The 6,038-nt window shown below is 38.8% G+C and overlaps 1 protein-coding gene across 1 annotated transcript in view; it reads right to left on the bottom strand.

Annotated features, from left to right (window-relative positions):
• Positions 1-6,038, bottom strand: part of TELO2 (telomere maintenance 2) — a 54,441-nt gene that overhangs the window by 43,461 nt on the left and 4,942 nt on the right.

Below are 6,038 nucleotides of genomic sequence, written 5' to 3'. Positions count from 1 at the left end.
ATTTTAGTGAAAGGGGTTCACAGGTTGTTGAAGTTTGGGAACCACTGTTCTAGACCATTCCTGACAGGTCTGTTAGTCTTTAAGGTGCCACCAGACTCCTTGTTATTCCTGACAGGTGTTTGTCTAACCTGCTCTTAAAAATCTCCAATGATGGAGTGGCAATCATACCACTTTCTGCTGTGATCCCATCAATCACACATAGTGCCACAATGCATCAGAATGTAATTTAAGATTAGCAGTGAAATAACACTGTATCCCTACAGCTCCTTCTGCCTGTGACTCTCACTGCACTTTACGCTCGTTAACGAATTCAGCCTCGCTACCCCCATGGGAGGTGTGGAAGAAGCATCATTTCCCCATTTGCAAAACAGGGGAAAATGAAGAACCGAGAGCTGAAGTGACCCTCTCAAGGCAACACAGTGAGTCAATGGCAGAGCTGGGAATAGAAGTCAGGTCTCCTGGCTCCCATCCCTGTGTTTTAACCACATTACAATCTTTCTATCAATGTAGTTATATGCCTTCTACCCTTGGGCCCTGAATCGTGGCCAGGATGCCAAAGCCAGGAATCATCAGGACCATCTTGTGGAAGCAGAGAAAGAACTGACAGGAAGGGGATGCAATGCATGACAGTTCGTTAGCAAGGGTTAGGCTAACTGTAACCCTAATAAAGCGAAATTTGTAGAAGCGAGGAATGTGTGAGGCGAGTGGAAAAGAACTGTGTAAAAAGTTGTTGCGACCTTGTGTAGATAATGTGTAAATAATATGGAATGTAGACTAAGAGTCTACATTAGTAAGCAAAACAAAATATTAGAATGACCTATGTATAAACAAAATGCAGCTGTTGCTCATTGTTTGTAACAAAAGGTATAAATGCTTGCTGTAATTGTTTACCTGTCAAAAGACCTGTTTAGCTTTTTTTTTTTATGCAATTAATAGAGAAAAAATAAAGTATTTGATTTGCTGTACCCAAACAAAAAGTGAAAACTCTGTTATTTTCGACAATTTGGGGGCTCGTCCGGGATGGCAACGCCCGCAGAGGTACCGGCAGCTGCTACAGATCATTCCCCTTCGAACCCCATGGCGCCACAATAAAGGTAGGAGACCTTTTGAAATCTCTATTGGGGTGTCAAAGGAGGACTGTCCGTGGGGCCATCTGTCCCTGTTGGGCTCACGCCATCCGAACTTATTAACTGTGCAGCAAGGTCAAATGCAGAGCGGTTCTGGGAAATTGTTTTGCCGCCCCCAATAAGGTAGTTGTATGCGGTTCTGGGAACCTGTTAGTTTGGCCGCCCCCATATATGCATATAAAAGATGCATGGGTATGCACCTGTGCTGAGGGGTTTTTACCGCCTCAAGAGGGGTTGTTACCGCCTCATAGTGTAAATGCATCGTGGTACTTGGAAATAGTACCTGAAAATAGAGGCCTTGGTGTGTGCGTGTACACCAGTGTAAATTAAGAGTTACCAAAAAACGCCCAAAGTACTCTGCGAAGTCTTTTGGCTCGTGACCAGAACTACTCTAACGCAAGCCTGGTAACTAAAAAATCTTTTAAAAAATCCGACCCACGGTGGGCTAACTCGGCCTAGCATCGTCCGGCAAAAAGGCTACCTGGGTCTAGAAGTGTGTAAACCCATCTTCCCTCCCCTTTTCCTCTCTGCGTAAGCCATTAACAGTCTAATCATCTCACTGAATGCAACAAAAGTAAGCGGCGCTGTCTCTCTAAAACTAGCCGACGCTCTTTGCTAAAAAAAAGGTGTAAAAGGGTCCTGGCCATCCTCGTTAGCCTCTCCTGTGTGAGTACTCTGTAAAAAAAAATCCTTAGTTTATGTGCCGCTAGAGCGGACAGGGCATCCTCCCTGTGTGTGTGATTGGAAAATGGGTGGGGGACAGTCTAAAAATTCCCTTTCACCCCCTAAGGGTACCCCAGCTTATTACATGTACGTACATTATGGTCCTAAAACCTGCAGGTATTTAGAAAATTAAAATCATTACAAGCGTAAAAATTCATCTAAACAATGCCCACTAAAAGGTACCTTCAATCTAAATAAAATCATACATCTCAAAGGAGCTTTTAATCACCAAAAAGCCTCTAACACACAATGGAAGCAATCTGTCTATTAAAAAAAAAACAAAAAACACGGGTTAATTTAAAATTCAGCTTGGTCCAAAAATAAAAAAAAAGTTAATCTGCGTTCAAGGTCAAAAATCAATGCAAACCAGGCTAAGTATAAAAAAAAACTACTTTCGGCCCCAGCTGGCTGTAAAAAAATATAAACATAGTCAAACCAAAGGCAATACAAGTTACAGGACTAAAATTACATTTGCAAAGCTTAACTGTCCAATAAAATCCAACAGTCTGCCTTTGCGACCTTGGAGCCGGCATGGTTTGGGGACGCTAAAAAAGCCACAGGCAGCCGGCCTGGACTGGAATCACTGAAAAGACGCCCCAAAAAACCCCAGGGCGTAAAAAAAACTGCCCTCCCCAAAAAAAAAGCAAGTTGAAGATTGCACAGCACCTTCTCTGAACGTTATACACAGACGTGGCCAGTCTAAACGTACATGTGTAAGTATAAAAGTGTGCCTACTCTCAGCCGCAGTAAGTCTAAAAACCAAAAAGGGATTTAGCATTCCTCTCTCCACCCCGGTTGACTGGGAAGGGTGTCAGGTAAATCTACCCCAGTCGTAGCAGGCCTGGGCAATAAAAAAATTAAAAAAAAAAAGTTGTGTACTTAATAACTAAAATTAAGCAATTAAAAGCATAGATCATAAACCAAGCAGCAACTCAAACCTACGCCCAGGGCAAGTTGCAAGCCTTAAAACAGAACTTCCAAGCAAAAAAAAAAAAAAAAACACTGGCAAAACAAAAACCGGCCCTTCAGAAAATTGGCAAAATTTAACCATTTGTGTTTGCATATGCTGACACAGCAGTGTGTTTGCCACAAAAAAAAATTAAATAGTTAAACACCAATGGGCCATGCGTTTTGCCCAAGTGGCAAGCCTCACCCTCCTAGCTAAATTGGTAGTAAAAAAGCCAGTGACCATAAAAAGAATGGTTCAGCAAAAAAAGCAAAATTGGGCCCAAGCGGGCAGGCAATAAATAAAAAAATTAAAAAACAAATTAAAAACTTTAAGGGCATAGTAAAAAAAAAAAAAAAAAGTAATTATAAGCATGGGGATTTCAAATCCCCAAAATATAACTAAAATGGTAAAATGTGTGTAAAACAAAGTCTTTGTACCAAGGTGCAAAGCTCTCCTTTCTTCTGCAGAATAAAGAAACTCTTCCTTATCCCTGTCTGGCTGTTACTGGCTCTCAGCTAGGTGAACCCAATATTTCGGTAACAGTTACTGGCGACTCCGATTAATAAATTTCTGTCTTATACATTTGGGCGTTAGGTGTGTAAACAAAACTGAGCCTCTCATTCGTAATTCCTCAAAGTGAAAGCCATCGCGTGCAATAAAGCTCTAAAGTCAAATTGGGATCCTTCTGTCCCATCCCCTGTAGCGGTCAGTATTAGTAAAAATTCCTGTAATAAAATCCTATTAGGCCATAATTCCCTCTGTTCTCTGTGTAATTCTCTGTTAAAGTGTCAGCAGGCAAATGAGTGGGTCTCTGGTAAAACCCTCTAAGAATAGCCCTTTAAATTATATGTTAAGTAAATGGCCTTTACCCGGTGTTCAAAAAAAAATGTCAAAGACACGCTTGTTGCAGCTTTGCACCCAGGATTGGCCAGCCCTGGGCACTAATTGGCCCGAATCCAAATCTTTTAACATTCCGATTTACTTAACTCCCTTGCGCCTGGTACTAAAAAACCAGGCACCGGAACAAATAAATTATTGGTTTTTGTAAAATCTGTGTTTTATAAGTTTAAAATAAATTGGTATTGTTTAAAGTTGCAAAAACCAAAAATACTTTTGCCAAACACAGAAAACTAATGTTGTTTAATATGGTATTTAGCATTTAATCCTTAAAATAACTTAATGCTTTACAAAATTTAAAATGTTTTAACTAAAAACCAAAGGTTATGGCTGCAGCAGGGTAGTCAAAGCCAAAAAAATAAAAAATTTGAATTTGTTTTTAAATAACAAAATAGCAAATAAAAAAAAAAAAAAAAAAAAAAAAAACAGTGCCCCTGGCTCTGTGTAGTCAAGCTGTCACTTTACTAGCGGTGCATAAAAATTTTGTAAGCACAAAAAAAACAATTACACCTCGTGTAAAAATTAATGTGGCTAATGTTATAAAAATTAAATTGTAAATAAAATGTGCATTTTCCCCAAAACATGTGCAGTGTATATTGTAGCAAAAGTAAAAAAAATGCAAACCTACCAACATAGGTTGTGTTGTCTCTTTCAAATCACTGGGTGTTTAAAAGCAAAAATTAAAAGTAAAAGGCAATCAAAAGTCTAAAAAAGTTAATTGTGTCCCTTTTTACGTAAAAATTTTTAAGCTATAAATAGCTTTAAATCTAAAAGCAAGCCAAAAAGCATCTGTATTAATGCAATTTTCTAACTAATAAAGTAAAAGCCACTAAAACCTGGGCTGCCTATAAAACAAATACAAAAAAATATGGGGTAATTCTGTTTTGCCTAAAATCAACAAAAGTATGTGTATATAAAAAAAATATTTTAAGCAATAACTGACTGCCCAGAAGAGGTAGACCTCTGTTCTTTTGTCTTTCAGATCATCAAAGAAAACGGATGCCAGCTGAACAGCATTCAATGTACCATGCATTTACTGGTACAATAGGAATTATTTTTGTGTTCTATGTCCTGTCTTGTAGTGTTTGTCTTGTGGCCAGAATTGTTGGGTTTAATATTTTCATAAAACAGTCTAGTTCAAAATTAAATAGAAGGGTTAAATCAAAAAGCAGATACTTGTTTTATTCAACTTGGAATACAAAGTGTTTGGATAAATCAGGAAAATGTAATATACTAAAGTCTAATACATTTGCTTAAGTAAAAAAAAAAAAACTTCATTGGCCAGATTTTTTTAATTAAAAAAAATTGTTGTTAAAATTTGCATACCAACAGTCTTTGGAAGCAAGGACATGGAAGGTTAACCCACTCCCCATATTGCCCATGGGATCCTTCTGGCAACCTCAGATTTCTAGCCAGAGGGCTCGGGGGGAAAAAAAAGCTATTGGACACCAGAGGTTGTACCAAGTGAACTCCTCAAAAGTGGGTGTGCTTGTCCTGGTTTGTTGCTCCAAAGCTCTGTAATAAAGTTATTTTACTGAAAGGGTGTACATGGCATACATTAAATAATAAGACTAATGTACTGTATAATGGCAATGTGTATGTGTTCATTGCTGGAAAAAGGTGTATAAGTAAAAAGTAAAAGTTTCCTTTGTAGGTTAAAAAAAGCCAAAAAAAAAAAAAAATAATAAGTTAACTAAAAAAAATAGCTAGCAAGCTCAGTCCAAAAATAAGACGCTGGCCCCATCCAAAAACACTGCCCACAGCTAAGACTTGGCTGACAGCCAAAAAAAGGGGGGCCTGAATGTGCCCAAGCAACTATGAAATCTGCAAAACACTGCCAGGCATTAATAAAATGTGTTAGGTCTGTTTTCTCACAAATAAAAGACGTGCTACCCAAGACCCTAGCAGCCCTGCCATTCATTGAAACACGAAGACTGAGTCTACGTAAAGTCCATCAACGAAAGACTGCTTTGGCTCCACACAGGAAAGGCCCTTTCCAAGTCCTGTTAACCACCAACACCGCTGTAAAGTGCCAAGGACTACCTGCCTGAACCCAGGCTTCTCATTGTAAAAAGACCCCTCCACCTCGGGAGGACTCTCCGACTAATGATAAGCCTATTTCTCCTTCTAGCTCTGCTGTGCCTTCTGGACAGCAAAACAAAACAAAACAAAAACAAGACAAGGTAAAGTGCTAGTAACCTCTCCCTTGTCCACTGACAAACCTACTGTGCCTTTGGATTTTTCTAAAAAAAGCAAAACCATTACAGGGTAATGTGCTAGTAACCTCTCCCCTGTATGATGCTAAACTACACTGTTTCAAAAAAAAAAAAAAAAAAAAAAAA

Source organism: Terrapene carolina, unplaced genomic scaffold, assembly GCF_002925995.2.
Source record: "Terrapene carolina triunguis isolate 2854851 unplaced genomic scaffold, T_m_triunguis-2.0 Scaffold67, whole genome shotgun sequence".
Taxonomy (NCBI): domain Eukaryota; kingdom Metazoa; phylum Chordata; order Testudines; family Emydidae; genus Terrapene; species Terrapene triunguis.
Note: the sequence above shows the minus strand (reverse complement) of the source record. Positions and strands in the feature narration are given on the sequence as shown.